Raw genomic sequence first — 14,537 nt, forward strand, 5'->3', positions numbered from 1 at the left:
GTTTACATGACTTTGAAATCTTCAATGGATGGTCGGCTGATGGTGCCATTATAGAAATTATGTTTGTTTCAGAATACTTTTCATAGGCTAAATACATGCATAATTGTGCTATTGTCAATTTGTAGTGAATAAGCTATGTGGGAAAGGGGGTTGCTCATTCTACCACCTCTATAGATCATGTGTGGAATTAAAGGTACAATTGTGTGTTGAATGCCTTTCGTCATAAATCCCTTTTAAGTTACATGACACGGACAGTATTTCATCATGTGGAGGCTATATGAATATGTATCTCTATGTCAGTTGTTCAGGTGGGAAGTGTTAGAAGATGGGTTCAAGCTCACAAGCTCAAGACAAGAAGCCTACACATCAAAGTAGTGGCATATGTGTAAAATATGGTACTTTCCATAAAGATGGCATAGAAATTTAAATATGTGTTCCTTTTATGTCTTTTGTTTTATCAAGTTGTAGCCCTAAGGGCATTGTAAAACTATAAATAAAGGCATTGGCTAAGAGGTAGGGCATTGAAGCACTCTCATCTCTTTCCACAAATTCGTCCAGCCCTCATTTTTCTTTTTAACGCAACCCTCTTCTCCTTTTAATCCAAACTCTCTCCTTCTTCGTTCTTCTTCTTCTCTTCTCCTTCTTTCTTCTTCTTCTTCATCTTTCTTCTTGATCTACAGTTCCTTTCATGAGATCCTAAATTCTACATGGTATCAGAGCAAGGAGTTTAGGATCTCTCTTCATGGAGTTATTATGAAATTTGTTCAAGAAGTTGTAAAAGGAGTTAAGTCTTGAAGAGATAAGTTCATGCACTTCTTATTTACGTTTTTTTTATTTCTTTTTCTTATTTACATACTTTTTTTTACTGTTTTTCTTTTCTTCTTGAATTTTGAGTCACATCAAGTCAAGATAAATCTTTATATGTTGTAAAGATTTATTTTTATGACTAAATTGATGCTATAATCTTGACTCCTTGCAAATCAATTACAAGAGTGATCAAGATCATTTGTTGTTTGCATCTTATTAAAATTGATGGGTGAAATTCAATTACCTTTATGTAATTTGGATCCATCTCATTTGAGGTAGAATTCTAGCACATGTTGATGTATCTTCTCCTACTTAAGGTTGTTTATGGGTTTGTGTTATGTTGTTGGATGCCCATTATATGTTTGAAGAAATTCCAGCAGTCATTTACCCTTTATAGTTCCCTTTTTTTTTAACTTCAACAATTGAATTTTTTTTTTTTTATGTTGAAGTCTTCCATGACCTGAAGATAATCTCTTCCAAGTGTCTTGGTTTGCCATTAAATCTTCTCTAAATTTTTGTCTATTGCTCGTTTGTGTTGGAGTTTGGATTAAGACCTAATCGGTTGCATCTATTTTCTTCTCTTTGTTCTTATGAATACAAGAGAAATTGAGTGATGGCTAAATGTTATTATCACTTTCTAAAGGCACAAATTTTTTGATAATTTGGTCTTGCCCTCGTGAAATAAATTGGTTCTTGTTCTCTTTTGTTGGTGACTAATTTGGTCTACGGGTTCTTCAAATTACATTGAGTGATTGTTTTTTGAAGAAGGTTTTTTCCCTTGACCTCCATATTTTACTTGCCTCATCATGGAGATTGGATACAATAGTAATAAGAGTGATTTACTTCGTATTACTATAATTCCACTTAGAGGTCTCTCCAATTACATGACATGGTCACAATCGGTTCAGAGGGTTCTTATTACTCGTGACCTCTTGAGCCACATTGTTAACTTTCTTCCTCCGATTGATGAAGAAGATGCGTCCTACCACAAGTGGGTTAAGGATGATAACATGGTGATAAATTGGCTCATTAATAGTATGGAAGAGCAGGTGGCCAACAATGTGGTCCACTTGGAAACCGCCAAGAACATATGGGACACTTGTGCCAAGCTTTATTCAAGCATTGCTTCATTACAAAAAATATATGATGTATTACAAAACATGCTGCATACGAAACATGGAGATAATATTCACAAATTTTTGGCACGGTTTCGAGGTCTTCTTTAAGAATGGAAACTAGCTCAGCCATATTCCACTAATATTGTCGTTCAAGAACGACAAAAAGAAGCTTTGGCAGCAACCATTTGTTTACCGAATATTAAACCATACCTTGAGGTTGCCAAAACTCAGCTTCTAAGTTCTTCTATTCTGTCATCCTTCGATGATAATAGTGCTACATTACTTCGGATACCGGATCCATCCCCTCCTTCTCTTATTGATGCTCCATCGGTGATATTCTCTGCCAATCGGGGAACATCTTTCTCATCCTAAGGACGGGGCAGAAATATGAGAGGGGCTGAAAATAGAGGAGGTAGAACAGGTCAGAATTCTTTCCGTACTGAGCCTCAACTTTGCACTTATTGTGGCCGTCAGAACCACCTTGTGGCATCATGCTGGAAACTTCATCGCAAGCCTGATTGGGCCACAACTAACTCGGTCTCGATTAACGTTGAGAAAAATGAAGATAAGGCTGAATCATCATCCGAAAATGTGACTCTTATGGCTGAGGACTATGCTGCATTTCAGAAAATGAAATCCTTCATGGAATCATCTATTCCCTCATCATCTACTGCTGCCACTACTATTGTCTCAGGTATGCTTTCTTCTTCTTCTTCCTCTTCCTCTTGGATCATCGACTCCGGGTCCTCCGAACATCTATCAGGTAACAAATATTTGTTGCAGTCCTTATCTCCTTGTTATCCTCATAAATTCGTTACTATTGTTGATGGTACCCAAACCAAGGTTTTTGGCAAAGGTTCCTCCTCTCTTACTTCATCTGTTCCCCTTCAAGATGTTTTGTTTGTTCCTCAATTTCCTTTAAATTTGTTCTCGGTTAGTCAATTGACCAAACAATTAAATTAATCTATCACCTTCTCACCGTCTTCTTGTGTCTTTCAGAATCTCACTACGAAGCGGGTGATTGGTGGCGGCCATGAAAAGGGGGGTTTGTACTACGTCACTCTTCCACCATTAGTTGCATTATCGTCCACTACATCTGAGGCCCAACTTTGGCACAACCGACTTGGTCATCCGTCTACCCCTTCACTTCGTTCTTTGGTTCCATCTTTAAAAGGACTTTCTAATTTCAGTTGTGTGGTTTGTCAATTAAGTAAACATATCAGGAGTACATTATGCTCGTCGTCTTACAACTACAAGTACTGCTCTGTTTGAGCTAATACATTCTGATGTATGGGGCCCTTTATGTATCTCAAATATTTCCCAAGTTAAATATTTTGTCATTTTTGTTGATGATTTTACTCGAGTGACTTGGTTATATCTATTTAAAGAGCGTTCCAAAATTCTTCCTTTGTTTAAAAATTTTCATGTTATGGTCTTCACACAATTTGGGAAGAACGTTCAAACTCTTAGATCTGATAATGTTAAGGAATACATGTCTCGTGACTTCAAATAATTTTGTGAGAGTAATGGGCTTATTCATCAAACATCATGTGCCTATACTCCTCAACAAAATGGTGTTGCTGAAAGGAATAATTGTCATCTTCTTGAATTTGCTCGGGGTCGGGGCCTCCTCTACTCCATGAAGGTACCTTATTTCTATTGGCCTCATGCTATACTTACAGCATGATTTCTCATTAATAGGTTACCTTCATCAGTCCTTTATCATAAAACTCCTTACTCTGTGTTATTTAATGGTGAAGATCCTTTTTCTCTTCCTTTTAAAGTGTTTGGATGTACGTGTTTTGTTCATGTCACATCTCCACATAAAAATAAACTTGATCCTCGGTTATGAGGTGCATTTTTTTTGGGTACTCTCGCACCCAGAAAGGTTATATCTGTTACAATCAAACCCTTCAGAGGATGTTTATCTCTAGGGATGTGACTTTCTTTGAGGACACCCCTTCTACTCCTCCCTTGATGCTCCTCCAGGATGGACTTGTCCTTCAACTACTCCTTGTCCGCTTGTGCCGTTCAATCTTGAAGTGGATCCATCCCCTGATGCACCGGTCGTACCTTCACCTGTGGAGTTGTCGAATTCACCCAAGGTAAGTCCTTCTCCTCCTATGTATGGGCCTGAATTTGATACTCGGGCTATTGCTTTAAGAAAAGAACATTGCTCTTGTACTACTTCGCATCCTATCTCAAATTTTATGTCTCACCATCGCTTGTCTTCCGAGTGTTTTCAGTTTCTTGCGTCCCTTTCTTCTACTTCCGTTCTGTAGTCGTATCAGGAGGCCCTAAGACATCCAAGATGGAAGGCGGCTATGGATGAAGAAATGCACGCCTTATACGAAAACCAAACCTGGTACTTAACATCACTCCCGAAAGGTAAAAGTCTAGTTGGTTGTCGATGGGTTTTTCGGTGAAACATAATCCGAATGGATTGGTTGCTCATCTTAAAGTTTGACTGGTTGCTAAGGGCTATACGAAGTGCTATGGGATAGATTATGAAGAGACCTTCTCTCTAGTTGCAAAATTGAATTTGGTACGCATCATCTTATCTATTGCTGCTAACTCATCATGGCCCGTTTATTAGTTGGATGTTAAAAATGTATTTTTAAATGGTGATATCAGTGAGGAAATTTATATGGTGCAACCACCTAGTTATGTGGTTGAGGGGAAGTCAGTATGCCGGTTAAAAAAGTCTTTATATGGGGTTTAAGCAGCCCCTTCGGGCTTGGTTTGATAAATTTAGTCAAACACTCCTACGGTTTGGTTTTAATCGGTACTCAGTTAATCATTCTGTATATTATAAAGATACAGTCAAAGGGAAAATATTATTGGCTGTATACGTGGATGATATTATCTTAACCGGTGATGATGCTTTGAGCATACAAGAGGTGAAGCAGATGATATGTCAGGAATTCAATACTATAGACCTTGGTATGCTTAAATATTTTTTGGGGTATAGAAGTTCTTCAATCCAAATATGGGATAATATTGTTTCAAAGGAAATATGTCTTGGATCTCCTTGAAGAAACAAGAATGAAGGGTTGTAGACCAGTTGACACACCTATGGATACAAATGTAAAATTATGTGCCACAAATGAAGAAGATATTGATATTGGCAAATATCAAAAACTCATGGGAAAACTGATTTATCTCACGGTAACTAGGCCAGACATATCATATACTGTATGTGGTTGGAAGATGGGCTCTAGCCCACGATCTCAAGACAATAAGCCCACACGTCAAAGGAGTGGCATATGTGTAAAATATGGTACTTTCCATAAAGATGGCATAGAAGTGTAAATATGTGTTCCTTTTATGTCTTTTGTTTTATCAAGTTGTAGCCTTAAGGGCATTGTAAAACTATAAATAAAGGCATTGGCTAAGAGATAGGGCATTGAAGCACTCTCCTCTCTTTCCACAAATTCATCCAGCCCTCATTTTTCTTTTTGACACAACCCTCTTCTCCCTTAATCCAAACTCTCTCCTTCCTCGTTCTTCTTCTTCTCTTCTCCTTATCTCTGCTTCTTTTTCTTCTTTCTTGTTGATCTAAAGTTCCTTTCATGATATCCAAAATTCTACAGGAAGTTACAAAATTTATTTCGAGAAAATGTGTTAACCTATCTTTAAGACTGTGTTGGATGTTATGTATCGAAGGATCTTTAGATCTGTAGGCAAGAATTGACGTGGGATTTGGTAAGAGGTTTTGGGTCACCTAGCCTCATTTAGAATTGTGAATTGTGGACTCATCTGAATGAACTATTGTGTGGACCCTAAAATATATGGGTGTATGTGTAGATTAAAATACTCATGTGTAAATGTGCCCCATCTGTAGTGGAGAGTCTAGACCTTAACTGGGAAACCAAACGATAGTTATGTGGACCTAGTCAGAAAATTGACAAAATGATGTGGGATTCGTTTGGGATGCCAAATGGGGGATCAAGACCTCTTTTTGGTAGTTGGTTGAGGATAAGGAATTGATCTAGATCATAAGGAATGGGATTCTATGAAACCAAGTTTGGAAACCAAGTGCCTCATCTATAGAGGAGTCAGGATCTCATTGGACAACCAATGAGGGTGTGTTTGAAATCATTAGTATATATATAAGTATTTACTTATCTTAGTAGTATGTGTGCATGTTAGGCATGTTGATGTTTGTTGTTATCATGTTAGTTATGATTTATATTTGAAGTACGTATGGTGGATTAATTGTTTTTATTATAGTATTATGTACTGATGTAGTTGAGAATAATAACTGGGTGATTGTGATGTCCTCGCAAATGAATAGATAATATCTAGAAGTGCACATTTTCTTGGGAAGCCTTGGAGACGAGATAAAATTTTTTTATAAAAATATGAGTGAATTTCATCTAGGAATTTGAACTTGCGTCCTACTCAAAATGTGTTGATTTATTAACTAATGGATTACTCTCTCCCATTTTTTTTTTAAACATCATAGGTGATTGGGAGTAGAATTTATTGGGCATTCACTCACCCGTGTACGATTTTTTTTCTTTTTTTTGTTATAGAGAAGGGAAAGGTGCAGTAGTTGTTGCTAGTGATCAAAGTCTACTAGGGAAACTATGCCCAAGAGAATTAGGTAGGTGTAGAGTGGATAAAAAAAAAAAGAGAATTATACATTTGTGTTGGCATGAAATGGACATAGTGTATAGTATTTATTTTTGTATGCTATAGCATGATATAGAAAGTCCAGGGACATGTGCTCCCAATTTTGAGTTAAAGTTTTCTTGTTCTAGTATGTTGAGAGAAGTGGATTCGAATGTTGACTCGATGTTTCAATGATGAATGTAGTAAAGATAGTACAAGAAACAAACAAAGAAAAGGGCCTGCATTCATACCTCATTTGAACATAGATTGTCATACCCATTGCCATGTAAAGGTGAGATGGTGGGGTATGACAAAGACACATAGATAAGTTATTCTCAATTGTTTAACAAAGGATATGAAATGACAGAATGGACTCCAACGATTCATCAGATGTTGATTAAGTGTCGGATCCAGTTAGGCCACGAGACTTTGCCAGACTTCAACATAGAGAATAAGACTAATTTCTATTGAATTTTTGTTGCACTAAGTGAGCAAAATGTTATCTGAGTTGTACTTGGGGAAGATGAATTTGTTTATTGATGGTAAAAAATACTAGTGAGTATGAGATTACTCAAGATTACATTCATTCAATTGAGGATACTCTTCATCATGTAGTGTAGCATTGAAAGTATTATTCTAGATTGTTGTAGATAGAGATGATGAGATTCACGAAGAAACTATTGAGGTATATATTGGAGAGAATATGCAAGGATCTTAAATTTAGTAGAGAAGATGGTGTAAAATATATTGAATTCAATGATACAAATGGCATATATGATACTGAATTTGACAATACGAAAGGTATGGATGTTGAAGGAGATGATGTGATGGGTGACATTGAATCGAGTCGAACCCGAACCTGCATATGTTCGAGCTGGGCTTGATTTAAATATTTCTAACTCAAGTTCGAGCCGAGCCTAGCATCGAGCATAAAATTGTAGTCGAGCTCGAGCCCATTAATTTTAACTGAGTTCGAGATTCAACCTACATTTAAAACTTTGCATAAAATACGTGTTAAATAAATTATGTATACATTTTATATAAAATTAGGCATGACTTCTACCTAAAATTGGACATAACCTCTATACATTAACCCTGTATAAAATTATCTATACACTGCATAAAATTCTTTTTCCCAGATAAGTATGTACTCGATTATTTATATATAAATTATTAGGTCAAATAAATATGAGTAAATATTATTTTGTATCATATTATACGGTTACGTGATAATTCGATAAAGCGAGGGGTAATTTTTGTAAGTTTTAAGACTACATGCGAAAGTAGAGGGTCTTTATTTATATTCTAAAGGAGAATAAATTATTAAAATATTTACTTAAAAATAATTTGGTCGTATTTTAATCCACATTATACATTTTTTATATTTTATAAAATTTTATACTATAATTTAAGCATATAGCATTTCAAATATTTTATATTCTTATTTATTGACCTTTTTAATAATTAGGTTATAATCAGCCATTGGACACCCGTTCGACTTCATAATTGGGCAAAGACTCGACACGGCAGTGCAATCGTGTTGCACATGGAGCGTAGAGTAGCAAACGCCCTAGGTAGGATTGACCTGTCTGGATTGTTGTTCTCTTCTGGCCTTGGGACGAACTAACAGAGACTGGTCCATTCCTTTCTTATTTGTTAGACCTTTTAATCGAGTACTGAGGAAAAAATTTCAAGCTAAAAAGTTGATCATTCCATTTTTTTTTTGTCTTCTCTGGCTTCGGTCTTTACTCAAGAAAATGGGAAGATGGGTTTTGCCAGTTGTGATCGCTTTTATCATTCTCCAGGCAGCTTCCTCTTCTTCCATTGAGGTAATTGTCAGCGAGGAAGAAGATTAGAGGAAGAAATCAAAGCGGAAGATGCTCGAAGAGGAACAACGAAGAATAAAAAGACGAAATCGAATAAAAAACCAAAACTTCCCTAATGGAGCAGATTGCACTCCGATTTTTCTCATCAACAGTCAATTTTCCAACCTTCCCAAACCCCAAATCCCCATTTTCGTTCGCTCGTGAACTTCTTGTTTTTAAATCCTGAATATCCTGAATTCCTGATTTCGAAGAATGAAACTAGATAAAGTCGGTCGGGGCCTTCGTTAAGTTAACGAGTTGGCTTACGAGCTTCTAAACCGAACCATGGTTCGCTCAAGCTCGAACTCGTTAACATAAACGAGTCCGATCTGGATCTAGAACCAGATAAACAGAATCGAACCGAGACGAGCTCGAATTGGCTACATTCGATGCCACCCCTAGTTATGAACATATTAAAATGTGTTTCCTAGAGAAGAAGATGAGGATGGTTGGGTTAGCAATGGTGTAGACCATAATAATCTTATATTTAGTGCCGAGTTCCGCATTGTGGGAAAGAATGAGTTATATGCTGGTCAATTTTTTGAAAGTAAGGAAGCATTGAGAAAATATTTAATAGCGGGATCAATGACATTAGGGAATTATTTCTAGTACCTTGACCATCACCGATTGAGTCCCCTTATTTGCTTGTATGGGGGTGCTTACAAATTACTCCTAGGTTGGTGGTACCACTTACAACTATGCAATAGACGGTTTATCAACCTAGGGGTAGTAAAGAAGAAGTGTAAGTGTATTTTTTAGTATTGACATAAAAATTTGGATATAATTCTTCTACTTATTCTCATTTTATTATTCTTTTACTTTATGACAACTAGGAGCAATTCGACACTTAATCATGGATGTACATTAACATGTAGTCAATGGTCCTACATGTGTGAGATAGGGACATGCCATGAGTCGTACTTATCAGCTGCTATATAAAGTCTACCACTCTTCCAGGGTTCTATTATAAGTGTTGACTTAGCTAAACATTTGCAAACCCATGGTGAGTCACATGATGTAGGACTTAGCAAACATACTCATATCATGTTGGCACATCTAAATTCGATTTTGTCATCAGGTGATAGCATTGCCACCACTAACACATGAGTTATCTGCATGAACACATGTTATCTCTTAGTCTTTTGATGAGGCATATGTTCATCACATGATCAAGAGTTTTACTGTATGTCTATGCATTTATACTAGACAACAAAGAGGCACAATGAATGAAAGATTGGTTAATGCACCGGTCTTTCCAACTCCATCTCCATATGCACCTTCACATCTCCACGAGTAGTAGGCTTAACTCCATGTGCATGTGGACATGTTCGTACACAAACACATGAATTTTAGTCTTTTTCTTAATTTATATTAAGACTAAATTACTGAAATAAAATATTTCACATAGACCAGAGTAATTTCTCATTGTTTCTACTCCTTGAAATTTTAACACGTGTATATTTGATATTTATTAGGTATATATTTAAAATTTCATGTCCTTGAAATTTTAATAGGTCAATATTTGAAATTTCATATGCTCTTAAAATTTGAGTAGGTATATATTTGAAAATTTAATAGGTGTATATTTAATATTGAAGTATTTGGTGATGGAAATTACGTTAGTCTTCTCTAAGTTGTTCTTTTAATATAGTGGAAATTTAGAAAGTAATTGATAATAAGATACAAAATTACTATTATTTGACTTCTTGTTGTTTAATAAATGAAACTAGGTAAAATTATTCGATTACTTAATTAAATAGTTTCTTAAATTTTTTACCCATTTGGATCCTTAAGCATTTTTACCCATTTTTTACTATTAAATACCCCTTACCTAATTCATGTGGATCATGGGGTGGTTGAGACTAGGCTATGCACAAATTTGCAGGCATATCACTTTATAACTAATCTTTAAGATGTACTAACTTGCTTTAGTAAGCTTTATCACCATATAAATTCTAGTGACCATCGACTCTAATATCTACATTGGTGGTACCAACTTTAATGTCGGCATTTGTGACACTAACTTTAATGTTGATAGAGAAATAATGCTTATTATACCAACTTGAGACAAAGTACCGACTTTGTCACCTTTTATTCTTAGTGAACTCGGTACTCACAGTACCAATATTATCACAATTTTTTTAAAAAAAAACTACCTACATTGCAGTTGATCAGACATGTGAAGCATTGAACCGTCATTCTTCCAAATAATTTTTTTTGTTGACTATAAGTTAACCAAATTTTAGAATAAAAATCATTAAATCTAAAAAAAACATTTAGGAAAAAGATATTGGTCAATTTTACGAACAATTTTTTTTTATATTCCACTCATTCCTTTATACATAACAATTGTGTGTGTGTGTGTGTGTGGTTGGGGAGGGGGGGTGGTTGTCATCGATGAACTTGAAAAAGTTAGACTTCAATTCATTTAAAATGAATTAATTCAACTTCAACTCATCATTGGGTGTTAATGTAACCGAGTTCAAGTGCACTGAAAAACAAATTCTAGTGTTAGTACCCCAAAATGAAAAATATGATATAAAGAAGAGAATGAGTAACTTTTTATAAGATACTTAAATAGAACATATACCTAAATAGATAATTAACCAAAATAAACATGGTTACTACACTTATAAGTGATTTAATGTGTAGTATTAAAATATATTTATAAACTAATTAATGAAAGACTATATTATATTACTTAATGATTACAGTTTATTATAAATTAATATAATAATTACATGTGACTAGAATAAATTATAAAAAATAAATAAATAAAGTAAAAAATAACATAAGAGAATATAATAAATAAAAAATCATTTTATTAATACCAAAAGATGGATTTTTACATACTATTAATTAATAATATATTTTAAAAAATAAAAAATGATTATTTTAATTAATTATAAAAATAAGATAATTAAACCAAAATAATTGATCAAATTCTCTCTTTGAAAATATTATAATTACCATTCTTAAATTTATAATTTAATATAGTAATAAAAATAATGTATATTATAAATAAATATATATGGTATTTTATTAATAAACTAGGATAAAATTAATTAAAACTTAAAAAACATGCTTGAAAATGAACCGAGTTACTCGTAATAGTCCACAATTTACAACATAAAAGCAACCGTTTATGCCTTGGAATATAACAACGACTTCGTGCATTTAATATTAAAATTATCAACTTACTAATTTAGTACATATGAACGACAAAATACATATTTAGAAGCAATAAGATACAACCATCAATGATCATTCCATTGACAACGGCTAGCCAATACAACCCAACAGACCGATCTGTTAGGTGCGGAAAGCTACCGCCTACAAGAGTGGACAAAACCACTCTGACACCTACCCTGCCCATTCTTGATCACCTCTCACGGGATTCAAACGTGGCACGTGGCGTGCCCAACTCTGGTACCAAGACAGCAGCTAGCCAATACAAGTCAAGAGACTAGTCTATTGGGTGCGGAAAGCTACCGCCTACCAGAGTGGACGAAACCACTCTGACACCCACAAGCTAGTCACTATGGCATATTGAAATTGTGTGGCTCTTGTGGATTCTAATGCACGTCGCCTCCGCATATTTGTTGATAGGCTATCTTCATCCACAAGATCATCGCTATCATTATTATCTTCATCCTCATTTATACCTGCTAATAGGATCTCATCACCTCCTCCACCAAGCTCATCACCTGAATCATCAACTTCCAATTCAAACATATCATTGTAATCCTCTCTACGTATATAATTATGTAATATGCAACAAGTTATTACAATTTTTATCTGGATCTTACAAGAAAACGGAAGAGGGCCTCTCAACATTTAAAATCGAGCTTTTAAAGCACCAAAAGTTTGTTCAATAGTATTCCTCAAAGATGAATGCCTTCGGTTGAATAACTCTTTATCATTTTTAGGAAGGTTGTCTCCAAATTCTTGTAGATGATAATGAGTTCCTCGATATAGAGCCAAAAATCCTGGCATATTTGCATAACCAACATCGACTAGATAATATTTACCTATAGTAAAAAATATATTCTACCTAAAATAATTAAAGATAATAATAGATAAAAATATATTGAATAAAAAATATTATTTACCTTCAGGTACAAAGACTCTATCTTCGCGAGTCAATGCATTCTTTAATACACGGGAATCAGCTGTTGATCCCTCTCATCCAACAAGTACATAAGTGAATTGCATGTCAAATGTACATGTTGCCATCATATTTTGTGAGAGATAGTCCTTGTGTTCCAAAACCTTTGTTGTTCTTCAAGTGGGATGTTTGGTTTGATATGAGTTCTATTAATAACCCAAATACAATTTTAATTATATCATTTCAATTAATACAAAGTAACTCTGTATATTAATCTAAAATTATTCATTAGAGGCCAAGTGATGTTACCTTAAAATATGAATAAAATATTGGATTGTTTAAAACCTTCGAGCGAGTGCGTTCTGAAGGCCATTTGATGTAATTAGATTAAAGTTTGACAATAGAATTCAACACCTTATTGAAATACCTACTTATAGTCTAGTTTGATCTATCAAACATCTCTACTGTGATACTATACGATTATTATTGACTAATAGTTAAGAGAAAATATGCAAGTTGTTCTTCCATTGAGATGGTTTTTGTAGGTGATAAAAATCTTTTACTATAAAGTATCTCTGCCAATTTGTGAAAAACAATTTGATTCATCTTGTAAACTTTTCAAAATTTAATAGGTGATTTCTCTAATTCCTTTTACAAATAAATCGGACCATCAATCCCACGAGAACGTGTTGGATGTCTATTCCTTTGGCTGAGATAGTATCTTCTCATGACATACAACATACATGTGAATGTTAACATACTTGCAATCTTTTCTTTGTCTTTCTTAATATTAATGGAAACCTGCAAATACAATCACCACAAGTACAAAATAATAACCCAACAATCATGAAAACCCAAATCTTAACCATAATAACATTCGTAATCTATCAATGATAAGTCTTACAATGTCATAATTAAAAAAAACATCATTAAAATTCAAAACGCTCGTCCCAAAGTAGGTAGTGTACTTAAAAACTCATTACTACATTTCACTAGAACTTTATTTAAGCCACTTGAGCCGCTCTTCCACTGTCAACTTCGTAAACATGTCCTTCTTAGTTTTTGTATCCAACCATTGAGGAGCGCAAAACTTCAACTCATCCGGGAGGTCCAAGATTTCCGTGAGGGCTTCAAACCAATTCTCTCCGACTTTACCATCTTTAGGTTTGATAGCATCACACAATACCACGGTAATTTCCTTCATTGTATCAAGGAACATGAAAGTGTCATCAGTGGACATTCCCGCTTCGGATATCTTTTCACAACAAGTTGAAATTGATGGGTTACCACTTCGAGACTGATCAAGTGCCAACTCATTCCCGCTAAAGAATGATGATAGAGTATACCTACCTAAATCGACATCCTCGAGCACGTCCAAGGGTGAATTTTCTTCCTCACAATGGACATCATTGCACATGTCTACGGTAGTTTGACTTACTGTCCCTATGGCTATTGAGTTTCCCAGTACCAAAGCCAATTTGTCGTAAAGGGGGCAGCCTTATTGTCAATACTTTCAACATCTTTATGCTCCTACAAGAATAAAACATTCTTTAGACGGTTTGGAATAGAGTTTTAGTAATGCAAAAAACATACAAAATGTTTTACAGTACATCATGATTTACTAACCTTGATGTAGTCTTGCCATACATAATAACATGCAGTAACTCGTTGAGATAACTCGTTACTGTTTGGTAAATTTTCTTCCATGATCTTGTTCAATTCTTGAGCTGCTCAATAGTTTTTTTATTAACTACATCTTCATTAAACTTATTGACATAGTCCATATACACCTCATGCTTCCAAACCCCACTAGGCATCTAGTTCCCCATATTGACCTGCTCAACCAAGAGATCAAACATTTTGTTGTCAACCTCGAAGGTCTAAATGTCATATGATCGAGGAGTTTGTTTTCTTCTTTCAGCCATTTACAATCTAAATCCGAGATGGTCCTCATGGAATTTTTTTTATCAGACAACATTTACCCGTCATAGAAACTAGGGACAAACAGAAATACAATAAAAA

The sequence above is a fragment of the Aristolochia californica genome, unplaced genomic scaffold (assembly GCF_029961685.1).
Source record: "Aristolochia californica isolate CCGP_79_NKW_82.1479 unplaced genomic scaffold, dmAriCali1.0.hap1 SCAF_10, whole genome shotgun sequence".
Taxonomy (NCBI): domain Eukaryota; kingdom Viridiplantae; phylum Streptophyta; class Magnoliopsida; order Piperales; family Aristolochiaceae; genus Aristolochia; species Aristolochia californica.